Source organism: Nilaparvata lugens, chromosome 10 (genome assembly GCF_014356525.2).
Source record: "Nilaparvata lugens isolate BPH chromosome 10, ASM1435652v1, whole genome shotgun sequence".
Classification (NCBI taxonomy): domain Eukaryota; kingdom Metazoa; phylum Arthropoda; class Insecta; order Hemiptera; family Delphacidae; genus Nilaparvata; species Nilaparvata lugens.
The window spans coordinates 44434378-44445836 of record NC_052513.1 but is presented as its reverse complement, the minus strand read 5'-3'; the positions used below and the strand labels follow the sequence as shown (position 1 = coordinate 44445836).

At 35.3% G+C, this 11459-nt stretch overlaps 1 long non-coding RNA gene across 1 annotated transcript; it reads right to left on the bottom strand.

The window, feature by feature from the left end:
• Nucleotides 1–2844: 2844 nt before the first annotated feature.
• LOC120353392 lies at nt 2845–7127 on the bottom strand. Its single transcript, XR_005572345.1, has 4 exons — nt 7079–7127; nt 6455–6602; nt 4850–4952; nt 2845–2947 (listed from the first exon to the last, which is right to left on the bottom strand). It is a non-coding gene; the product is annotated as an uncharacterized LOC120353392 (long non-coding RNA).
• Between the last annotated feature and the right edge of the window lie 4332 nt (nt 7128–11459).

The window sequence follows — 11459 nt, the reverse complement described above, 5'->3', positions numbered from 1 at the left end:
GGACCTCACTTCGCTCGGTCACTTATTTATGAACGAGATACTAACTTACAGTATAAACAATTAAACTTCTTATCAAATTTTTTAGAAATTTTTTCAACACCACAAATTGAAAAATATCCTACCGGCACCTTAATGAAAATATGACTATAGTGAGGTCCACGTTATAATGGCAGTGTTTGATTAGCAATGGTATTGCTATCCTTGTCTATCATTCAACAAAGCCGATAGCACTATCTCTTTCTGGCATCGCTCTGTTGCCAGATCGTATTTTAACAATGTAGAATTAATAATTACTTAACAAAATATTTCATCTTAATAAATTATGAAATTATTGAGAAATATAATTTCTTATTTAATAAAATATAAGGACTCAGATGTGATTGATTATTTTGAAAAAGAAAGAACAGTTAATATTACTTCAGATATACCGGTTTCAGTTGCTGAATTGGCTGATGCAATTCCTGAAAGGGGCCCTGAAGTGGTAAATGATGATGATTACATTGTTAATTCCACTTTCAGGCTGCAACCAATTGACGAACAGGACATCCGGGAGATCTTGAAGGGGATGCGTGGTGGCTCTGCTCCAGGGCTTGATAACATTGATTCAAAATTCATAAAAGAACACATTGACGTGGTGATTGAGCCTCTTCTTCACATTATTAATGTCAGTATCCGAACAGGCCAGTTTCCAAATGCTTTTAAAATGGCAAAAGTCATTCCTATTTTTAAATCTGGTACTAAAAATCTTATAAGTAATTACAGACCTATTTCTATGCTGAGCATATTTTCAAAGATCCTCGAAAAAGCAGTGAAAAACCAATTACAGAATTATCTAGAAACAAATAACATCATAGCAAATAATCAATATGGCTTTAGAATTGATAAAAATATATCACATGCTCTGTTTGATATAACAAAAGAGATCACGCAGAGGGTGGAAGATCGGAAACATGTTTTAATCACGTTTCTAGATCTTGCAAAAGCATTTGACTCTGTGGATGGACTGAAGCTTTTGAGAAAAATGGAGCTCTATGGAATCAGAGATGGTTCATTGAGGTGGTTTGAGAGTTACTTCCAGAGCAGGAAACAGTCAGTTTATATAAATGGAATTGGTAGTGACTCTATGCCCGTTGATTATGGAGTTTACAAGGAAGCACACTAGGTCCTATACTATTCCTAATTTATATTAATAATATAAGTAGATTGCAGTTGAATGGCAAACTGTTCCTGTTTGCCGACGATACTGCATTGGTTTCCTGTGGACGTACTTGGCGGGACGCTTTCAGTGAGGCCTCAAAAGACCTTTTACATGTGAAGAAGTGGCTCGATCAAAATAAACTCACACTCAATGTGTTAAAACCAAATATTTGCCATATATTTTATGAAAAATAGTATGCCAGTTCAAGAATGTCTCAAGCTTCACTCATGTAATGACCACCTGTCACTTACCTGTAATTGTGAGACGCTTGAACAGGTGGAAAATACAAATATCTTGGAGTCTTCATAGATTGCAGGCTTTGTTGGACTCCTCATATGGAATACCTCAAATGTCGCATTCGTAGACTAATATGTGCCTTTCGACAGTTGAGGGAGGTTCTTTCAGTCAATCAATTGAGAAGGACATACTTCGCCTATGTTCAATCAATTATAAATTATGGAATCCTGGCCTGGGGTGGAGCATCCTCGTTCACTTTGAGAGCTGTCGGAATTGCACAGCGAGCAATCATAAAGACTTGCTTGAACCAGGATAGTCGCTATCCGACAGAGCTGGCCTATCAAGAATTTCAGGTCCTTGATGTGCGACAGCTATATATAAAATCACTTTAATTTTCATCCGAAGTAATAAAAATGCAATATTTAATCCTCTTATCCATCCCTATCAAACACGAAATATGAATATATTTGAATTCTACAACCCAGATTAGTTAGCAATTGCAATAGATTAATAGTCATTACATATTCCACATTCTTTATAGAAATATACCGCCTACATAAAGCAAATAGAACCCTTAGCCTTAACATATACAAACGATTTTTAAATATTTGGTTATTTGAAACCGGCAGGGATGTCGCTGATCAGCTCATCTACTCCTCTTACCGATTTTGATACTATGTATATATGTTTCTTGTATTCATCATCATATTTATGAATTAGATAAAAATCTTATCTATCATCATCATATATATTAAAGTATATATATCATCAATATATTGCTCATAATTTATCATTGTTCAAGTTCTAAATTTTATCTTGTGTGCCATGTTAAAGCTATATACCATAATAGTTATATTGTACTACTTCAATTCAAAACATATACTTTCTCCACTACATTTACCAACATTTATTATTCAAATTATACTGTATTGTAAATATTTATAATTTTCTTTTTAGTATCAATTGTTTTTCATTAGAACTCTTTCCCCACACACAGACTTGTCAATGTGGGGAAAATTCAAGTATTTATATTATTTATACATGTGTACTGTATTTGTAATGATTTCTGTGAATAAACTCAATTTGAATTTGAATTTGGAGTTTCTCTAAAGCAAGGCAGAGACTCGGCAACACTGTTCTCCTATCTATATTTTGGCATGAATTACACCATGTATATTATACAGAATATCATTATATTCTGTATTATTTTTTACGATACTTATAATTTCTGTTGTAAAGTTTTAATGTGCAATGGGTCTGTCTAGACCTAGCACAAAATAAAAATCAATCAATCATCACTACCATTATAACGTGGACCCCACTTTAGAGGTGTTGTCAAGTCGTTTCTCGATTATTAACATAGATAAGGCGGATTAACGAGATATATTTTAGAGTAAAATGTATGAATGTAACTCACATGAACTGTTTGGCGGCTTCCAGCGAACCCTCAAACCTCGGCCTGAGGCGGGCTGCCACTCTCACAGCTTTTCTGTCTTTGATTGGGCGTCGGTTCTGGAAATTCATCAATACAATACAATTAAACACAGTAAAACACAATACAATGAAATACAACACAGTAAAACACAATACAACACAGTAAAACACAATAGAATACCATATAATTTAAATCTCTTTTTATGTGATGTCATGGTAAAGATTTGCACAGTAGATTACATTGTATTATTTCACTACTTAATGTTTTCATTCTATTGTTATAGCAGATTCAATGTGGGGGTGAAATTTTTTAACTCTGCAACAAGTGTCAACTTAGCAGTTCCACACCTCCTATAGACGGGCTAGAGATGCGTATTTTGGCTATGTTTACCTCCCAACTAGTCTTCATTAAGCTACAAAGTCAAAAATTGTGTACCAGATGTTCCAGACTCAAATTTCATTGTCAAGTGGTCAATTGTTACAAAATTAAAATTTCACCCCCACATTGAATCTGCTATAACAATAGAAGGAAAACATTAAGTAGTAAAATAATACATCAGATAAGAAGAGAAAACAAAGCTCTACAAATCTATCGTGAGCATTCATTTTTACGATGCATTGTTGGAGATTTGTAGGCCCTGAAACATCAAAAAATAGGAAAAAAGCTGTTATTTTAACAATTTTAGACTTTTAAAAGCGTATATCTCGAAAACTGTTGGAGATATCACAAATCACCAAAGAACAAATATTGTAGGGAATTCATCAAGCTTTATTTCTGAATAGTTAGTCATGTCGGTTGAACGCATTGTTTTTCAAGATATGAGCGTGTAAGCAAAATATTGAAAAATTCATCTCCTAAACTACCCTCATTCCTCTAGCACAAGGGGTAGGGATGAGGACTTTTGAAATGTTCACCCCCTAACTGGTCCCAACAAAGCTACGAAGTCAAAAATTGTGTTCAAAACATTCTCTCCTAATTCCTTTTCAATTGGTTTATTTTTGCATAACTGAGGATATCACACTCAACACTGAAGCTGCTGCAAAAGTCGTGGGGATGTGCGTAAACTTGTGAAATTATACATCGAATTGAAGAGAATTTGATGCTCTATAAGCTTATGATCAGCATAGATCTTTCCCATCGATATTCAAAAAGTTATAAGAGCAAAAATAGCAAAAAAAATTGAAGGAAAATGTGTTTTTTCAAAAATGTCACATCTTTTAGAGCGGATATCTCGAAAAGAGAAAGATATATAGAAAAAGTTGTGAGATCAATATTGTAGCAAATAATGTAAGCTTTAATTTCTTATGGAATAGTCATGTCTGTGAAATGCATTATTTTTGAGTTATATATGCGAGAAACCAAAAAATGGTACCTTTGAACCACCCCCACCCCCTTAGCACAGGGGGTAGGGGTGGGGACTTTTGATATATTTACCTCCTCACTACCCTAAACAGAACTGCGGGGTCAAAAATTGTCTTCCAAATTTTTCCCTCTATAACACTTCGTTGACTGGACTACCCGGAGACTTCTGCTAGGCTACTGCAAATATTGACAACAGGGTAAACAGCTAGACGGAAAATAGAAACTCAGGAAGTGAAAGTGCAAATTTTTAGTGAGAAAACATGAAGGACCCAAGACATAACCTATAAACTTGGGTGTTGATAGGAAATGACATTGGGTAATACGGCTAGGCAGAACATCCGAAAGGATCTCTCTGCCGATAAAAGCTATAAGAATAAATAAAAATAAGCTAGACGGAAATTCGATGAGCGCTACTAATCAAAAATTGTTTGTCTCATTATCTTCCCGGGCTGAGAAATAATTTTTGAATAGTAGCGCTCATCGAATTTCCATCTAGCTGTTTACCCTGTTGTCAATATTTGCAGTAGCAGAAGTCTTCGGGGTGAATTAAAGCATTTAATTTGGATTTTCGTTTAATAATAATCATAATAATTTATATTGGATTGAAGCTGACTTACCGATAAGTTTGTGAAAATTTCCATCTTCATCCGGAGTAATTAGGTACAGCTGGCCAAAAAGGCAGTTGCCCCAAGCGGCCCCACACCAGTTGATCAATCTCAACTGCAATGAAAAAACAAACCAACTATAGTGAGGTCCACGTTATAATGGCAGTATTCGATTAAATTTGGTGTTGCTTTGATTGTCTATCATTCGACAAAGTACAAAAAATGCTTGATGAAATGTACTGGAAACAAGTAGGCTTGTATGTCAAGTCTGAGGAAACAAATCTAGCCAGCAACAAAAATATCCACACACATCATACAAGAAGCTATATGAAAATTTGCCTATTATACCACAAGTACGGTTAGCAAAGACCTTGAGAAGCCATGTAAATGTAGGTTTGAGACTCTTCAATCACCTTCCACTAGAAATGAGAAATTTTTAAGTTTTTAAAGTTTAAAGATGCGCTTTACAATTTTCTAGTCAAAAATCCCTTTTACAGCTTGAAAGAGTACTAAAACTAAGTACTTGAAATGAGAAATGAATACGTTGAATGTATAATGACTTTTAAAAAATGTATAGTTCGATTTTATTATGACTTATATTGTATACTAGCAGGTAACCCGTGCTCCGCAAGGGTCTATTTTAAAACTTGACAAACTGAAAACTTGACCAAGTGGAACCTTGAAGAGTATGAATACGCCAAGAACCATCCTCGGTTAATTAAGAATCTATATGCAAAATTTCAAGCTGATTTCAGTCCAATAGTTAAGACATGATGATGCGTCAAACATAATTTTCCTATACCGTACGTGTATAAGCCGGTTCTTTACTTTATTATAGTATAGATTAAGTTTTTCAACTTGGTACTAACATAATAAAGTGACAGAACTCAAATCTTGTTTAGAAACCTTTCTCAATTTGATGTCAACCTGACAAAATTGGACAAGTTATTAATTTAGTTACCAATTTTAACCATCTGTTTTGAAGAGGTAGTCTCTCTAGATCTAGATTATAGTTCTATATTAATATTATGGTAGGCCTATGTACAATATTATAATATATTCATGTCCCATGAATGAAATTTGAAAATTAATTCTGAAAAATCTAGAAGGAAAATTGAAATTTGGGCTTTGAGGTGCACGAGATTGATATTTTTAGAATCTTTGTACAAAATTTGGAGATCTAAATCATTCCCGTTTTTCCGGTATGCAATCCACAAGTTGACATTTTTTGATGCGAACAAACACAACCCTACTCTCTCTTATTATATAGATGAATATATTAAGATGTAGTTGAATATTATAACTATCACGACAATGTATCATGTAATCATGTAATTAAAATGTTGGCCAATTAAAAAAAAATCTTATGTTAGTTCGTGTCACTATAACAATCTAATACGAACATCTATATCTATAATACTTATAATGAAGATCAATACTCATTGAACGGAAATTTCAATACTTCTTGAACCACTTAATTCCTTATGTTTTTTCTCAAGAATATCATTGTGACAAGAGTTTCATATTAAACTGACGGAATTGTGCATTATTTTTTTCCAATTTTCATGAGGAATAGAGAACGTTTTGAATTGAATTGGAACTAGTACGGTAGCTGACCTGTTGTACGTTGAAAATGGACGGTTGTTGCTGCCATACCAGGGATCATTCAGTGAGTCTCCATCATTATTGCCTTTCATAGCCGTCTTTTTCCAGTTTGTAGTACTCAGCTTCTGAATAGATCTTCAAGTGCGAGTACTGCGCGTATCTGCGAACAAAAACAATTTCTCAATGAATGAGACCAAAAAGTTTTTTTTTCAAACAGACTTTTTCTATTAAAAACCACACTTTGACAGGTAGGTATCAGTGTAGGCTAGGTAGCTACCGGAAATCGAACTTTGTATGAGTTTTATGAAAATCGCGCGGAGTAACTAATTAAAACCACCAATAAAATAAAAAATAAACAATGTAATCCAAACAAAATAACACATTAATATCGAGCTTTCAATTGTTTTTTCATACAGAATTCAATTCAAAACATTATCATGACTACTGTATAAAATGGCCGACTGTAGATAAGTTTAGGCTAGGTAGCTTGGAATTCCATGATTTTTCATTGAAAAAATATATTGAACCACAAATAATGTAACGAGTATCAAATTACATTGAATGTAATTTCAAACATAATTTAAAGAACATCTAGATCCTCAAATTAAATATAAAACAAGAGTATTTTGTACTTACATTACAGTATCACAACTTCACAAGTTAGCCTACACCGGTTTTTGCTTTTTGCAAAATCTTGCAGGTTCCAGGTTGCTGCAGAGTTGAAAACCAGCTGGTACAGCCCGTGACATCTAGCGGTGAACTCAAGAACTACTACAACAACTGGCGGCTAATTTGAATTGAGCGATTTTAGTAGGCTATAGATTAGATTTGAATCTATCAATCTTTTCATTACTTTTGAATCAAAACTATTCTGAAGCATATTCTCAATTACCTCGGATATTATGGTGATAATATGATAATGAATAATATTTCTTATAAGCCATAGACACTTGAAAATAGCATGAATTACGAAAAATCATGAAGCATCCACAGATAAATAATTATTATATATTATACTCTCTGTGAGATGGATCAGTGTATAACCACTAATTATTAATAATTTAAAACAGTGGATTTCACATCGAAATTGATGGAGGTTGAGGAAATAGTTCTTGAAATTCTGCAATACTTGAACTAGAATCCGAGAGAATCAAACGATAAACAACAGAGTTATGATGGTTCAAAGTCATATATTATCAGGAAGACAGGGATGATTATTACACATTCAGCTCAAGTTTACTTGAAAGCAGTTGATTCTAAAAGGAAAATGATGAAGATACGTAACGAAGAAATTGATATTCTCTTTAAACAGAGTTTCAACCGAGCGAAATCGATCGACAAAAAAAGGATTTTATGACAGTTCAAAATCATACATTATGAGGAGGTCGAAGGAGGTGGTTTATCAGGGAGTCTGAGGTGGTTTCATTCAGCTCAAGTCTACGTGAATTGAAGCAGTTGATTTTACAAGGAAAATGATGAGGATACATAACGAAGACATTGATATTCTCTTCAAACTGAGCTTCAACCGAGCGAAATCAATCAATAAACGAAGTAGTTATGATAGTTCAAAGTCATATACATTATCAGGAAGTCAGGAGTGGTTTTATTCAGCTTAATTAATTTTACATGAAAACGATTGATTCAACACGGGAATTGATGAGGAGACATGAGAAAGACATTGCCATTCTCTTCAAACAGAGCTCAATCACAGCGAAATCGATCTACAAACGAGATATTATGACAGTTCAAAGTCATACATTATCAGGAAGTCAGAGGAGGTTCCAATATCAGAGGGAGACTGGTGTTTTCATTCAGCTCGAGTTTACGTGGGAGCGGTTGATTTTAAAATGAAAATGATAAGGATGAATAACAAAGACATTGATATCCTCTTCAAAAAGAGCTTCAACTGAGCGAAATCAATCAACAAACGAAGGAGTTATAATATAGTTCAACGTCATAATATATTATCAGGAAGTCAGAGGTGATTTCATTCAGTTCCAGTTTATGTGAACATAGTTGTTGTACATGGAAATTGATAAAGAGTCTTATAAATTTATTTATTTCCTCTTCATTCTGAGCTAAAATCAAGCGAAATCGATCGGCAAACGAAGGAGTTATGACAGTTCAAAGTCATATACCGTAAGTTATTATCAGGAAGTCAAGAGTGTTTTCATTCAGGTTAATTTTACATGAAAACGGTTGATTCAACATTGGAAATGATGATGAAACATGAGAAATACATCGATATCCTCTTTAAACTGATCTCAACCCGAGCGAAATCGATCAATAAACGTAGGAGTTATGACAGATGGTCAGAGATGGTTTCGTTCAGCCAAAGTTTACGTGGAAGCGGTTGATTCTACATGGAAAATGATTATAATATAAGGAAAGACATTGATTTTGTCTTCGATCATAGCTCAACTCGAGCGAAATTGATCAACAAACGAATGATAGTTCAAAGTCATTATATCATCAGGAGATCAAAGATGGTTTTGTTCAGATTACGTTTACATGAAAACGGTCTATTCTACATGGAAAATGATGAGAAAACATACTAAAGATATCGATTTTCCCTTTTTTGATTTCTCCAATGACAGTTGAAATGAAATGAATGAAATTTGATGACACTAACAATGAATGAAATTTCTCCAATGAGCAGTTATGACAGTTCAAATAATTCATATGTTATCAGGAGGTCAGAGGTTGTTTCGTTCAGCACAATTTTACGTGAAAGCGGTTGATTCCACATGGGAATACAACATAAAGGTGCGTACAGACTTTCGCTCTGCTCCGCAACCGAACGGCACTCCAGCAGAGCGATTGATGATCGACCGGCGAGCAAGAGTGGTTCGACCGGGGAACGCGAGAAGAGCTAACATCTTCCGTAACGTTCATGATAGGTGCGACTGCAGAGCGGAGGCGGAGCGACTGCGGTGCGATGGAGGAACGAGGGCGGAGCGTGCTCGGTGCGGGTTGGAGGCGCGTATATGTGTACGCAGCTTTATAAACACATTGCTTTCCTAATCACTCCAAGTTACAACCGAGCGAGTCATATGTTATCAGGAGATCAAAGGTGGTTTTGTTCAGCTCAAGGTTACGTGGAAGAGGTTGATTCTACATGGAAATTGATACAGATACATAAGAAAGACATTGATTTACTCCTCAATCTAAGCCTCAATCGAGCAGAATAGATTGACAAACGCAGGAGTTATGACAGACCAAATTCATATTATATTATCTGAAGGTCTGAGGAGGTTCTATTATCAGGGAGTCTGAGGTGGTTTCATTTAGCTCAAGTCTACGTGGAAGCGGATGATTCTACATGGAGAATAATGAGAATACAGAGAGAAGACATCGATATCCTCTTTAAACAGATCTCAAAACAAGCAAAATCGATCTACAAACGGACAGTTCAAAGTCATACATTATCAGGATTCTGAGGTGGTATTTTGATCAGGTAGTCTGGCGTGGTTCCACTTAGCTCAAGTTTACGTAAAACGGTTGATCCTACATGGAAGATGATAAGAATACAAATCATAATAAAGATATCGATTTCCTTTTCAATCTGAGCTACAACTTAGCGAAATCGATCGACAAACGAAAGAGTTATGACAATTCAAATAGTCCTATGTTATAAGGAGATCAGAGGTGGTTTTGTTCATCTCAAGTTAGTTTACGTGGAAGCGATTGATTCTCCATGGAAAATGATGAGAATACATACTAAAGAAATTGGTTTCCTCTTCAATCTGAGCTCAACCAGAGCGAAATCGATCGACAAACAACGAAGCTATGACAGTTCAAAGTCATACATTATCAGGTGGTTCCATTGTCAGGGAGACTGAGGTGCTTTCATTCAGCTGACGTTTACGTGGAAGCGGTTGATTCTACAGGAAATTGATGAGGATACATAGGATATTGATTTTCTCTTCAAACTGAGTTCCAACCGAGCAGAATCGATCGACAAACGAAGGAGTTATGACAGTTCAAAGATTAGTCATATGTTATCAGCATGTCTGAGGTGGTTCCATTCAGCACAAGTTTACGTGGAAGCGGTTGATTCCACATGGAAATTATTGATAGTGATAGAGAAGAAAGACATTGATATCCTCTTCAAAATAAGCTCAGCCAGAGCGAAATCGATCAACAGACGAAGGAGTTTTGTCAGTTCAAAATCATATGTTATCAGGAGGTCAGAGGTGGTTTTGTTCAGCACAAGTTTACGTGAAAGCGGTTGATTCTACATGGAAATTGATACGGATACAGAAGAAAGACATCGATATCGCCTCTTCAAACTGCCTTCAACCGAGCGAATTCGGTCGACAATCGGCAGAGTTATGAAAGCTCAAATTCATTTTTATTATCATTAAGACGTCATGAGTGGTTGTCAAACATTCCTTCCATAGTAGATAACAGTTATTCCAGCCATCTCAGTATATCCCGAAGTATATTGTTTATTCTTGTGAATAATGATTCCCAAAATATTATTCATTCACCTATCAGATAGCATCTGGGTGGCCAACATGACTATGGATATGAGAGGGGTGTTGTCTCAGAATGGTTCAAGTTCTACCTTGAAAATCGTAGATAGAGAGTCAGGATTGGGAGAAACCCGGCAAGTGCTGGAGATGGCTTTCCAGTTAGCTTTGAAGTACCTCAGGGAACAGTTCTTGGACCAATACTCTACCTTTGGAGTACCTCAGGGAACAGTTCATGGATTTTTATTCCACCTCATCTTTGCTAACAAGCTGTGCTCAATGGACGTTGGTGTTAAGATTATCACCTTTGCTGATGACACAGCAGAATTATTCCGGGGAAACAATAAGCTGGGATGATATCTTCAGTTCAGCTGAACTTGGAATTGGTAAAGTTACCTCTTGACTCTACAATAACCTTCTGATGATTGATGCCTCAAAAACAAAATCTATTACATTCTCACTGACATATTCCAAAGAAACCTTCTAAGCAGACAATCGAACTCGATCATTGAAAATTAGATAGGTAGTATGAATCATTGTAA